We start from the raw sequence: 15,269 nt of genomic DNA, 5'->3' as shown, positions 1-15,269 counted from the left end.
CAGACGTCGGGAGGTTGAAGTCGCCAAGTACAAAGACCGGTGAACCATTGTCAGGAAATGAGCTTACCAAGGTGTCAAGCTCATTGAGGAACTCTCCAGAGGCACCTGGAGATGACAACAATGTGACAGCATGGAATTCATATGAGGAGATGGACAGGTGAGAGAGGGAGTGTCACAATTTACTAGGAGTGGTGGGTGGAATCAGGCGCAGAGAGCAGGGTTCAGTAGATTGTCAATTTATTCTCCGGCGCACAAAAACGGTCACGCCAACACACAGGGCACATACAACTGACCAGCCCAAACACAGGACCAAAGTAGTCCGGAGAATAAACACACGAAAACCACCATACAACAGAGTAACAAAAAACAATCCCGCACAAAACAAGGGCGGAACAACCTATTATATATAAGGACGCTAATTAAACTAAAATACACACAGGTGAAACTAATAAGACAAAACCAACAGACAAACGAAAAAGGGATCGGTAGTGGCTAGTAGGACGGTGACGACGACCACCGAGCACCGCCCAAACAGGCAGGGGAGCCAACTTCGGCGGAAGTCGTGACAGGGAGAAAATAGAAAATCTCCATTTAGGAGAAATTAGTAGCCATGTGCCACCACCGCGACGACCAGATGCTCTCGGACTATGAGAGAAAACGTTGTCAAAGGAAGAGTGAGCAGCTGGAGTAGCAGTGTTCTCTGGGGTGAGCCATGTCTCCGTCAGGGCCAAAAAGTCAAGGGACTGAAGAGCATCATAGGCTGAGATGAACTCGGTGTTCTTACCGCAGGACAGCATTTCCAAACGCTACCAGAGACCTGGAAATCCACATGGGTTCTGCGCACGGGGAACACTCAATTAGAAGGATTGCAGCCAATGGGTTGGGAGCATCTACAAAGCGAGGAGCGAACAGGTATAGAAAACACACACCTAGCTGCCAAAGCTACATAAGAGCAAAATGAGATCCAAAAATAACTAGTTAATATACTCAAGTGAGAGAGTGTTGTGGAGACTTCCTCGAAGAACTCCACAGAACAACTCCACAGAACAACTCCGCAGAACCGTCTTTGTTTTGGCGACCGTCTTAGTTTTGCCGACAAGACGGCCACTGACACGACCGTCACTTTCAGATGCCGTTTAGAAACCAGGGGAAACTGAAGTATTAAGACTAATTGCTCATTTCCTAGCAGAGGTGAAGAGCACACCTCCCTGTACTAATTGCTGATTGCCTGGCAGAGGAGAAACCACCAATACAGCCACTGATTACCAAAACAAATCACAAATTCACCTGCCCTTTCATCCTGGTTGATGTGTCAACAATCAACTGCAAGTTATGAACAGTCAGCAGTTCACACACCAAGTAGGCTACTGGGAAGACAGGCAGCACTTAAAGTAAAATAACCCTAGCTGGCAGAAATACTTTACTAAACAACACCAACAGATAAAGACAACAATTATATTATATCAGGAGACCTCTAGCTGTAGAATGAAGCAGACTTTCTATCTATAGCCTGGCTGGGATGGCACTAGGCACTCGGCAGGTGATCCCATCCCAACATTGTTTATCAGCCCCAGTCCGAAGAACGAGGGAAAAACGGAAATCTAAGAAAAGAACGTCTCCGTACTCCCTTGGTCCAAGCAGAATTAAAGACCTTACTGATGGGGTTTTTTCTCTTTATTTTTTCTCTTCTTCATTTCGGTTTCTTCCGCCTGGAAGGAAGCCCCATCCACCCATCCTTCCAGATTTCTCAGCCCCCCAGTTGATCACAGGCAGAGGCAGAGGCAGAACAGCTTGGACTTCCGCTGGGACTCCTCTGGGCTCTCTGTAGGTTCCTGGTTCTCCACGCTGGTCTAATCAATTGAGACATTCAGGGGACACAGCCTGACTAGAAATCACGACAAAGCACCACTGTTCAGTACACTAACAAACGTTTCCACTGTCTGGTCGTATCAAACTGCCACTGCATTATATTGGCTGTAACTATGTCGTCAAAATCTGTTGGTTGTTTCTTGAGGAACAGCCATTTAAGTTAACATTTCTCGTAATGTGTATGTTCTTATTAATGGAGTGAATGTTGATGATGACTGCAGCACCATTTTAATGATCTGTAAGCTGTACTGATATACTCTACATGTAAGTAGCGACTAGTCTTCAGTAAAATATAAGAGCTTTTGAAACAAATGAGCTTGTAATTGCTAGAAATCTGTTTGTGACACTGTAGCAACTGCCTACAGCAAACATCCCCCAATACACATTCAATTCAAAAGAACATTTACAAATAAATGTGGTTGTTATTCCCCAATCAAATCTCGAATTCTAACGATCTCCGGTAGTAAATATATACTATTATGTAAAGTGCGTTCAGCAATCATACAATACAGCACAAATAGAGCACCCTCCATCTGTGATAATAACATGTAATGGCTGCTACATCCACTGTAATAGAATAACTCTCTTTTTTCTAGAATGTTATCAGAGTCAGCTGGTATAGCAGACAGCCAGTTAAACAGTGGGAATGTCCCAAATGCCACCGAATTCCCTGCATAGCACACTATTTTTTACAGAGCCTTATGGGAAATATGGTGTCATTTTGGATGTAGGCAGTGATTTAGCTGGTATAGCAGACAGCCAGGTAAACAGCCGTGGATACAGACCTTTCACCTGTCCAGTGATAACACTCCTCATTCTATTACCTCCCAGCAACACGACAGCCTTCATTCACTGTGATACTGGTTGTGTCCCAAATGGCACCCTATTCCCTGTAGCACTCTACATTTGACCAGAACCCTATGGGCCCTGGTCAAAAGTAGTGCACTATATAGGGAATAGGGTGCCGTTTGGGACGCAAACACCATCTCCATCAAGTCACCACTCAATCCCTCCAGAGCAGATATAGGTCGATGCTAACTCTCTCTATTCAAGGCTTTCACAGTAGAGACAAACACGTCCACACTAGGAGAAGAAACTGGTCCGACTGAGTCATCACATTAGATGGATGAGAGGATGCTACCTCTTTATCTCCACATCTGCATTAAATCATCAAATGAAGGCTCTCCCAATGTTAAGTCTGTTGTGTTTTCTGTACACTGATGTTGATGCACTCTGATTGATTTTGTGTCTCATGACAAGAAATGATGTGTTGACTGTTGCAGTTGAACAACATCTAAATAGCTTGTGACCACCACAAACTGACTGCAACCATTAACCTGAGTGTCTCGATTAAATGTAATGTTTTTCTATACTGGTGAAATCTGCCAATATACGAACCATAATTGAAACAGCAATATTGTCACACCCTGACCATAGAGAGCCTTTCATTCTCCGTTGGTTAGGTCGGGGTGTGACTAGGGTGGGTACTCTAGTTTTTTTATTTCTATGTTGACCTGGTATGGTTCTCGATCAGAGGCCGCTGTCTATCGTTGTCTCTGATTGGGGATCATATTTAGGCAGCCTTTTCCAGCCTGTTGTGTGTGGGATCTTGATTTTGTATTGTTGCTTTTAAGCCCTACAAACCTGTACGTTTCGTTTGTTACTCTTTCTTGTTTTGTGCTGGTTATCATAAATAAAAATGATTAACCTGGTCCGACCATCCTTCCAACAACGATCGTTACAGATAGAGTATGCAGAGTATAGCCAGAGAGATAATTCTGAGCTCTCAAGAAATTGTGTGAGTAGTGCCTCCTCCATCCAGCAGATTTTTAAAAAATGATCAAAACTACCTGCGGCTGTAGCTTTCATTAAAGTCACAGAAAACAGCTGTGGACAAACATTGATAAGGGATGTCCCTGCAGGTTCTGATTGGCTGCAGCAATGTTGAACTGTTGAGCAGATATGACTCTGTACGATGCTTCCAGGTAGACCCCCATTGTATATGCATTCACAAAGCCTTTATAACAGCTACATAAGACTCTAGAACCAACAGAAGTCAGAACTTAATCACATCTTTACTCTGTAGTGAATGAAGCCCAGATGACTGATTGACTGACTGTCTGACTGTGTTCTGGTAGCAGTCAGTAACTCCTACAGCTTGGGGCAGCCTGCCTTGTTGGACGATGCATGGCACGGCAGAGTGCTGATTGAATTTGATGGAGCTGTCTGACCTAATGGTATTAGAATTACTGGAGGAAAATGTTCATCATCATAATGCAATTTGCGACATATTTTTTGCCTCTGCCAGACAAGGCTGGCCCCCGGTGCGATTTATAGCTAGACTGCCGTGTTTTCAACCTCTGTCACACTGCTGGAGATATCAGAGGGGATCATGCAGCCGGAGGCGGGTGAGGAGAGGGTGAGGGGGGTCAGGAGGGCAGGTGGGGTGCGAGTGAGGGGGGTTAGGTTGGTTCCTGAGCTGAGGTATTGCTGCTGAATAGAAATTAAGAGTGGTTGAGAGCATTTCCAGAGTGAGCCCTGCTCCCGCCACCATGTCTGGGGCTGGTAATATGTGTGTGTCTGAGTAATGTGTGTGTGTGTGTGTGTGTGTGTGTGTGTGTGTGTGTGTGTGTGTGTGTGTGTGTGTGTGTGTGTGTGTGTGTGTGTGTGTGTGTGTGTGTGTGTGTGTGTGTGTGTGTGTGTGTGTGTGTGTGTGTGTGTGTCTGAGTGGAAGACAAACTCATCTGAGGCTGGGATCGAAAGCGTGACAAAGGTAGGCACTCGCTAATTAGGGCCGATAAACCCCTACATCTCTGACGGTCAGACCTCAGGACATACCCACCCCCAGCACAAGTCACCACATCCAACTACCGCCAAACCCCTACACCGTGACCCAGCTGAGCAGCTGGGGTGCTGCTCCTTCTCTCCTTCCTTTCCTCACTCCCACCACTCCTGCCTTCCACCCTCTCTCCTCCCTCCCTCCCCACCCACTCTCCCAGCAGGCTTCAAACAACTCTTAGCTCACCGTCTGTTTATCTCTCACTGTGAGAGGCCAATCGGGAGGGTTTCACAACTTCCAGTTCCCGGGAGCTAGTGGATCTACTCTGAGAGTATTTCTCCATCAACAGTACAGTACAAAGAGAGGGAAGTGACTGGTGTGGTAGGTGGGAGGAGGGAGGGCAGGAGGGAGGGTGCAATTGCGTTGAGAGGGAGAGGAAGGGAGAAAGGAGGGAGAAGAGGGAGAGATAGGGGGAGGAGTGAGGGGAGCAGGCAGTGTACTGAGACAGGAGGTGAGTAGGCGGAATGTAGTTTGGGAGTTTTTCTTCCAGATTACAGCCCAGAGAGGTTCAAAGGCCTTTGGTAGCTGTTGTGATTCAAGCTGAGCTACTCATTATTGTGTGAGTGTGTGTGTGTGTGCGTGTACGTGTGTGGGGGAGTGTTTGAATGTGTGTGTGTGTGTGTGTGTGTGTGTGTGTGTGTGTGTGTGTGTGTGTGTGTGTGTGTGTGTGTGTGTGTGTGTGTGTGTGTGTGTGTGTGTGTGTGTGTGTGCGTGCGTGCGTGCGTGCTTGGGGGGGTTGAATGTGTGGGTGGACGTGTATGGTAAGGGTAGGTTTACTGGTTTTCAGAATTCAGGAAACAGAAAATATCAGTTTATGACAGAAGTGATATAGAGGAACAGAATGTTTTGGTATTTGGACGGATATTGGGCTTTTAGGTTCACACACTTCTTTTTTCCCTTTTCAGTTCAGTCACTTGTTATAAACATTCGATCAAATAGTCCCCCAGCCATCTTCGAACAAGTTGTGAGTAGAACTAGGAAATATTAAGCCATTCTGTGTGATTGAGTCCTTGCGGAATAATATGAGCTAATGTGACTATTTGCAAAGTGTCCCAATCTTCTGACATTATCAACATAAAGCAGATCCATGCAATCCTTCATGTTGCTGGGACTCGTTGGTGAGACGGATGATCTCCTTTGTAAAGCTCGTCGGAAGAAGTGGACCAAGGTGCAGTGTGGTACGTCTTCATGATTCTTTATTAAATCCGAATACCTAACAAAACAACAAAAGAACAACGAACGTCACGTTCTGTAGGCTACGCAGATCTAACAAAAAACAACATCCCACAACCTAACGTGGCAAAACAGGCTGCCTAAGTATGATTCCCAATCAGAGACAACGATAGACAGCTGTCCCTGATTGAGAACCATACTCGGCCAAAACATAGAAACACAAAACATAAAAATAAATAACATAGAATGCCCATCAAAATCACACCATGACCAACCCAAATAGAGACATAAAAAGGTCCCTAAGGTTAGGGCGTGACAGTACCCCCCCCCCCCCAAAGGTGCGGATTCCAACCTGAACCTATAGGGGAGGGTCCTTGTGGGCATCTATCCACGGTGTCGGCTCTGGTGCGGGACGTAGACCCCGCTCCACCTCTGGCTCAACCCACTTCGGTGGCGCCTCTGGTGCAGGGACCCTCGTCGCCGACCCCGGACTGGGGACCTTCTCCGCAGGCCCCGGACTGGGGAACCTCGCTGCAGGCCGCGGACTGGGGACCCTCGCTGGAGGCTCTGGACTGGAGACCGTCGCTGGAGGCTCCGGACTGGAGGCAGTCGTTGGAGGCTTCGTGCCATGACTCATCACTGGAGGCTTCGTGCCATGGATCATCACTGGAGGCTTCGTGCCATGGATCATCGTTGGGCCGTGGAGACGCACTGGAGGTCTGGAGAGCAGAGCTGGCACAACCCTTCCTGGCTGGATGCTCACCCTAGCCTGGAAACTGCGGGGCGTTGGCACAGGACGCACTGGGCTGTGAGAGAGCACCGGAGACACTGTGCATAGAGCCCGCGCAGGATATACTGGGCCGAGGAGGCACACTCTGGAACGTAGAGCTGGCACCACCCTTCCTGGCTTGATGCTCACCCTAGCCCGGCAACTGCGGGGTGCTGGCACAGGATGTACTGGGCTGTGGAGACGCACCGGAGACACAGTGTGCAGAGCCGGCGCAGGATAATCTGGACCGAAGAGATGCACTGGAGGCCAGATGCGCTGAGCCGGTACCATCCATCCTGGCTGGATGCCCACTCTAGCCCGGACGATCCGAGGAGCTGGAATATAGCGCACCGGGCTATGAGTGCGCTCTGGAGACACACTGCGCAGAGCCACATAACATGGGGCCTGCCTAGTCACTCTCTCCTCACGGTAAGCACAGGGAGTTGGATCAGGTCTATAACCTGACTCCGCCAATTTCCCTGTGTGCCACCCCCCAAAATATTTTGGGGCTGCCTTTCGGGCTTGCGTGCTAGCTGTGTCCCCTCGTAACGCTGGGCCCCTTTTCTAGCTGCCTCCGCCTTCCTAGCTGCTTCCACTTGTTCCCATGGGAGACGATCATTTCCGGCCTGGATCTACTCCCGCGTACAGGATCCTTTGCCGTCCAGGATGTCCTCCCATGTCCAGTCCTCCTTACCACACTGCTTGGTCTGTTTTTGGTGGGATGTTCTGTAACGCTCGTCGTTAGAAGTGGACCAAGGTGCAGCGTGGTACGTGTTCATGATTCTTTATTAAATCCGAATACCTAACAAAAGAACAACAAACGTCACGTTCCGTAGGCTACGCAGAGCTAACAAAAAACAACATCCCACAACCTAAGGTGGCAAAACATGCTCCCTAAGTATGATTCCCAATCAGAGACAACGATAGACAGCTGTCCCTGACCATACCCGGCCAAAACATAGAAACACAAAACATAGAAATAAAGAACATAGAATGCCCACCCAAATCACACGTGACATCCTTGGTGAGAAAGATGATCTCATTCTCCATTTTTTTTACGGGAAGATTTGCATCGCTATGCCGAAGTCATGATCATGTAACATCTAAAAGTGGAGTGTGATTGCATAGAAACAGGCACCCACGCACATGACAGCATGACTAACTCATCCCACCCAGCCTGCTATAGCACTGTGGCACTGAACTCCTTTAGGACTGATGCATCTGTAATGGCCGACGATACAGTGGCAATGATAATGAAGCAATGATGCCCGGTAATGTATCTGGGTTGAGCAGCATGCACCGAAGATCTCAGATCAATACAGCCGTAATACCAAGACACAGTCGGGCAATTTGAGACGCACCAATGAAAATCCCATCCACATAATTGTTGTGTCAAAGAAAGAACTGTTTGCAGTAAAATATTGGGACATAAGGGCTCATAAAAGGACCATGTACCGAGGCATCTAGGCTGCCACGATAATCAGAAAAAGTTGAGTTCACAGAGTAGGTACATTATATAGTAGGACACTGTCAACTGAATACTGACACAGAATATGAAATGATACGTTTGCCTTTCACTATGGCTATAATAGTGTAGCATGGTTTCCCCGAAACTCCAGTACTTTTTCAATGCAAGAACATTAAAAATGTTTTGGTTCTAGTATTTTTGTTACTTTTGGTACTTCTGTCAAATGTCTCTCACATCGTTTACTGATTGAGAGAGGATCAAGTCTGCCTATCAGCACAGCCGATGTGTCATTATAGCGTGAGCGCACTGTGCCTGCTAACTGTTCCACTAAAGCCGTCTGCACGCTAGGTTCGGTTTGCTACTTGCTGACTCCATTAATAAGACATTCACTTGAAAAACAACAAAAAAGGGGCAATATTATTATTTGTCCCCCTTGAGACACTGTCGAAACAAAATCCAGTAACACTCGAATTACTTCCTCAAAATAGTCAGAATCAAGATACATCAAGAAATCTGTAATTCATTTTAAAGTTTTTGCAGAGCAGGTCTTAGTTGTGCAATTTCACATCTAATTAAGATATTTGGTGCAGAATTTCTCAAGTGAAAAAATGTGCATGAAAACTAGTTGTCTATGACAAAAAAAACACTTTGAAGAATCGCCACTGTAACCAATCACCGACGAATGGGCATAAACTTCGGCTACCGAGCTTCAGCTTGCCTCAAGAAAAATGTTGTGCTCGAACACGAACCCTGCCGAACATCAAAACGAACAAAATGTTTGTCATAATATTTTATTTTTATTTATTTATTTCACCTTTATTTAACCAGGTAGGCAAGTTGAGAACAAGTTCTCATTTACAATTGCGACCTGGCCAAGATAAAGCAAAGCAGTTCGACACATACAACGACACAGAGTCACACATGGAGTAAAACAAACATACACTCAATAATACAGTATAAACAAGTCTATATATGATATGAGCAAATGAGGTGAGATAAGGGAGGTAAAGGCAAAAAAAGGCCATGGTGGCAAAGTAAATACAATATAGCAAGTAAAACACTGGAATGGTAGATTTGCAATGGAAGAATGTGCAAAGTAGAAATAAAAATAATGGGGTGCAAAGGAGCAAAATTAATTAATTAATTAAATACAGTAGGGAAAGAGGTAGTTGTTTGGGCTAAAATATAGGTGGGCTATGTACAGGTGCAGTAATCTGTGATCTGCTCTGACAGTTGGTGCTTAAAGCTAGTGAGGGAAATAAGTGTTTCCAGTTTCAGTGCTTTTTGTAGTTCGTTCCAGTCATTGGCAGCAGAGAACTGGAAGGAGAGGCGGCCAAAGAAAGAATTGGTTTTGGGGTTGACTTGAGAGATATACCTGCTGGAGCGTGTGCTACAGGTGGGAGATGCTATGGTGACCAGCGAGCTGAGATAAGGGGGGACTTTACCTAGCAGGGTCTTGTAGATGACATGGAGCCAGTGGGTTTGGCGACGAATATGAAGCGAGGGCCAGCCAACGAGAGCGTACAGGTCGCAATGGTGGGTAGTATATGGGGCTTTGGTGACAAAACGGATTGCACAGTGATAGACTGCATCCAATTTGTTGAGTAGGGTGTTGGAGGCTATTTTGTAAATGACATCGCCAAAGTCGAGTATTGGTAGGATGGTCAGTTTTGCAAGGGTATGTTTGGCAGCAAGGGTGAAGGATGCTTTGTTGCGAAATAGGAAGCCAATTCTAGATTTAACTTTGGATTGGAGATATTTGATATGGGTCTGGAAGGAGAGTTTACAGTCTAACCAGACACCTAAGTATTTGTAGTTGTCCACGTATTCTAAGTCAGAGCCGTCCAGAGTAGTGATGTTGGACAGGCGGGCAGGTGCGGGTAGCGATCGGTTGAAGAGCATGCATTTAGTTTTACTTGTATTTAAGAGCAATTGGAGGCCACGGAAGGAGAGTTGTATGGCATTGAAGCTTGCCTGGAGGGTTGTTAACACAGTGTCCAAAGAAGGGCCAGAAGTATACAGAATGGTGTCGTCTGTGTAGAGGTGGATCAGAGACTCGAGAGCGACCTCATTGATGTATACAGAGAAGAGAGTCGGTCCAAGAATTGAACCCTGTGGCACCCCCATAGAGACTGCCAGAGGTCCGGACAGCAGACCCTCCAATTTGACACACTGAACTCTATCAGTGAAGTAGTTGGTGAACCAGGCGAGGCAATCATTTGAGAAACCAAGGCTGTCGAGTCTGCCGATGAGGATGTGGTGATTGACAGAGTCGAAAGCCTTGGCCAGATCAATGAACACGGCTGCACAGTAATGTTTCTTATCGATGGCGGTTAAGATATCGTTTAGGACCTTGAGCGTGGCTGAGGTGCACCCATGACCAGCTCTGAAACCAGATTGCATAGCAGAGAAGGTATGGTGAGATTCGAAATGGTCGGTAATCTGTTTGTTGACTTGGCTTTCGAAGACCTTAGAAAGGCATGGTAGGATAGATATAGGTCTGTAGCAGTTTGGGTCAAGAGTGTCCCCACCTTTGAAGAGGGGGATGACCGCAGCTGCTTTCCAATCTTTGGGGATCTCAGACGACACGAAAGAGAGGTTTAACAGGCTAGTTTTAGGGGTGGCAACAATTTCGGCAGATAATTTTAGAAAGAAAGGGTCCAGATTGTCAAGCCCGGCTGATTTGTAGGGGTCCAGATTTTGCAGCTCTTTCAGAAAATCAGCTGAACGGATTTGGGAGAAGGAGAAATGGGGAAGGCTTGGGCGAGTTGCTGTGGAGGTGCAGTGCTGTTGACTGGTGTAGGAGTAGCCAGGTGAAAAGCATGGCCAGCCGTAGAAAAATGCTTGTTGAAATTCTCAATTATGGTGGATTTATCAGTGGTGACAGTGTTTCCTATCTTCAGTGCAGTGGGCAGCTGGGAGGAGGTGTTCTTATTCTCCATGGACTTTACAGTGTCCCAAAACTTTGTTGAGTTGGTGTTGCAGGAAGCAAATTTCTGCTTGAAAAAGCTAGCCTTGGCTTTTCTAACTGCCTGTGTATAATGGTTTCTAGCTTCCCTGAACAGCTGCATATCACGGGGGCTGTTCGATGCTAATGCAGTACGCCATATATGCACAAACTGTTTCAACTGGGAAGCATACAGTATGCTTTACTTATTGTTACTGTAGCTCTAGTCTGTCCTGAGAAACCCCTTCACTCACTGGTAGTCTGGGCTGCATCACCACTTCTGCTGCACAGAAGTTAACATACCTGAATAATGCAACACAGCATGTAAAATGTTGAAACTGTTCATTTCTGTTTGCAAAACAATGTACATTACTAGCTTGAACAACTTACAATGCAAGAAGATACCGGTAGCTTCCAGCTTTGTAGGCCAACTTTCCATGCTAGCTTACAGCTGAAGATAACGTCAATTTAGTACCCTAGTACCTTGTTTGTAATCATATGCAAACCATAATGGCAAATATTGCTGATTTCAAAGCCGATTGCAACCAAAAACTTTATTTATTCAGTTCCTCTCACTTCCTCTTCCTCTCCCATGACCTCTCCCGGTCATGATCTTTGCTATAGCCTTGAACTGTCTCTGTCTGTCTATCTGTCTATCTGTCTATCTGTCTATCTGTCTATCTGTCTGTCTGTCTGTCTGTCTGTCTGTCGGTCTGTCTGTCTGATGTCATGGATTTTAAAGAGACAGCTCACACTTTTATTAAAGAAGAGATTTCTTCTTTGAAACTGTTGATCAGTACAATAAAATAAGTCCCAAATGGAAGGGAAACAGATTGTTTTTAATCTGTAGCCCCATGAAACCTGCCAAAACAAGCTCAATAAGCCAATGCATGCACACACTCCTTTTGAATGATTACCTGTATTGTGAAAAGACCTAGGCTACACCGTGATTTACCCAGTTTATCTATAGAGGTGGACTATTCAAATAAAGTATTACCATTTTGTTGTTACTGTATGTAGTTAGAAGTCAAAAACCAAGTCCAATTAATTGTATGATTGTATTAATTGATTCAATTTGGATGCATACATTCAAAAATAAGATATTGAATTTAAAATTGTTATTCTGTTAGTTTGACTAATATGGCTTCTTTTTTGCTGTGGTATTGATTTGGAATCGTTGTCAAAATCAGCATTTTGGTAATGTGACAACACTAGGCTATAGCCACCCCTATGATAACCACACTGCATCCAAAACCTGGTTTCCAACTCTTGGGTTTCTGTACAGCACTTTGTGACATCAGCTGATGTAAGAAGGGCTTTATAAAAACATTTGATTGATTGATTGATTGATTGATTGATTGATTGATTGATTGATTGAACAAAACATCCGTCCTTACCACCCTTATTTCATTAACTTACTGTAAATAACTTTTGTTAGATTGCATTATATTATATATTTACACTGAGTATACAAAACATTAAGAACACCTGCTTTTTCCATGACATGACTGACCAGGTGAAACCTATGATCCCTTACTGATGTTACTTGTTAAATCCACTTCAGTCAGTGTAGATGAAGGGGAGGAGACAGGTTAAAGAAGGATGTTTAACCTTCTGCCATTCAGAGGGTGAATGGGTAAGGCAAGAAATGTAAGTGCCTTTGAACAGGGTATGTAGCTGCCAGGCGCACAGGTTTGCGTCAAGAACTGCAAAACTGCTGGGTTTTCCGACCTTTTTCGACACCGTGCCCCAACGAATTGAGGCTGTCCTGAGGGTAGAAGGGGGGTGGGGTGCAACTCAATATGAGGAAAGTGATCCTAATGTTTTGTATACTCAGTGTATGTATATATACAGTGCCTTGCGAAAGTATTCGGCCCCCTTGAACTTTGCGACCTTTTGCCACATTTCAGGCTTCAAACATAAAGATATAAAACTGTATTTTTTTGTGAAGAATCAACAACAAGTGGGACACAATCATGAAGTGGAACGACATTTATTGGATATTTCAAACTTTTTTTAACAAATCAAAAACTGAAAAATTGGGCGTGCAAAATTATTCAGCCCCTTTAAGTTAATACTTTGTAGCGCCACCTTTTGCTGCGATTACAGCTGTAAGTCGCTTGGGGTATGTCTCTATCAGTTTTGCACATCGAGAGACTGAAATTTTTTCCCATTCCTCCTTGCAAAATAGCTCGAGCTCAGTGAGGTTGGATGGAGAGCATTTGTGAACAGCAGTTTTCAGTTCTTTCCACAGATTCTCGATTGGATTCAGGTCTGGACTTTGACTTGGCCATTCTAACACCTGGATATGTTTATTTTTGAACCATTCCATTGTAGATTTTGCTTTATGTTTTGGATCATTGTCTTGTTGGAAGACAAATCTCCGTCCCAGTCTCAGGTCTTTTGCAGACTCCATCAGGTTTTCTTCCAGAATGGTCCTGTATTTGGCTCCTTCCATCTTCCCATCAATTTTAACCATCTTCCCTGTCCCTGCTGAAGAAAAGCAGGCCCAAACCATGATGCTGCCACCACCATGTTTGACAGTGGGTATGGTGTGTTCAGGGTGATGAGCTGTGTTGCTTTTACGCCAAACATAACGTTTTGCATTGTTGCCAAAAAGTTCAATTTTGGTTTCATCTGACCAGAGCACCTTCTTCCACATGTTTGTCTCCCAGGTGGCTTGTGGCAAACTTTAAACGACACTTTTTATGGATATCTTTAAGAAATGGCTTTCTTCTTGCCACTCTTCCATAAAGGCCAGATTTGTGCAATATACGACTGATTGTTGTCCTATGGACAGAGTCTCGACCCTCAGCTGTAGATCTCTGCAGTTCATCCAGAGTGATCATGGGCCTCTTGGCTGCATCTCTGATCAGTCTTCTCCTTGTATGAGCTGAAAGTTTAGAGGGACGGCCAGGTCTTGGTAGATTTGCAGTGGTCTGATACTCCTTCCATTTCAATATTATCGCTTGCACAGTGCTCCTTGGGATGTTTAAAGCTTGGGAAATCGTTTTGTATCCAAATCCGGCTTTAAACTTCTTCACAACAGTATCTCGGACCTGCCTGGTGTGTTCCTTGTTCTTCGTGATGCTCTCTGCGCTTTTAACGGACCTTTGTGACTATCACAGTGCAGGTGCATTTATACGGAGACTTGATTACACACAGGTGGATTGTATTTATCATCATCAGTCATTTAGGTCAACATTGGATCATTCAGAGATCCTCACTGAACTTCTGGAGAGACTTTGCTGCACTGAAAGTAAAGGGGCTGAATAATTTTGCACGCCCAATTTTTCAGTTTTTGATTTGTTAAAAAAGTTTGAAATATCCAATAAATGTCGTTCCACTTCATGTCCGACTTGTTGTTGATTCTTCACAAAACAATACAGTTTTATATCTTTATGTTTGAAGCCTGAAATGTGGCAAAAGGTCGCAGAGTTCAAGGGGGCCGAATACTTTCGCAAGGCACTGTATATATATATATATATATACACTGTGTATATAAAACATTAGGATATATATATATATATATATATATATATACTGTGTATACAAAACATTAGGATCACTATATACATATACAGTGCATTTGGAAAGTATTCAGAACCCTTTTCCCACATGCTATTATGTTTTACAGCCTTATTCTAAAATGGATTAAATACTTTTCTTTCCTCATCAATCTACACCCAATACCCCATAATGACAAAGCAAAAACTTTTTTTTATAAATTTTTGCTCCAAAAATAAAATAATAACTGAAATATCACATTTACATACTGTAAGTATTCAGACCCTTTACTCAGTACTTTGTTGAAGCACCTTTGGCAGTGATTACAGCCTTGAGTCTTCTTGAGCATGACGCTACAAGCTTGGCACATCTGTGTTTGGAGGGTTGCTCCCTTTCTTCTCTGCAGATCCTCTCAAACTCTGTCAGGTTGGATGGGGAGTGTCACTGCACAGCTATTTTCAGGTCTCTTCAGAGATGTTAGATCGGATTTAAGTCCAGGCCTCTGACTGGACCACTCAAGAACATTCAGAGACTTGTCCCGAAGTGTCATGACTTCCGCCGAAGTTGGTGCCTCTCCTTGTTCGGGCGGCGTTCGGCGGTCGACGTCACCGGTTTTCTAGTTGCCACCGATCTACGTTTCATTGTCCATTTGTTTTGTCTTTATTGTACACACTTGGTTTCCATTACATTATTATTT

The sequence above is a fragment of the Oncorhynchus masou genome, chromosome 29 (assembly GCF_036934945.1).
Source record: "Oncorhynchus masou masou isolate Uvic2021 chromosome 29, UVic_Omas_1.1, whole genome shotgun sequence".
NCBI lineage: Eukaryota > Metazoa > Chordata > Actinopteri > Salmoniformes > Salmonidae > Oncorhynchus > Oncorhynchus masou.
Note: the sequence above shows the minus strand (reverse complement) of the source record.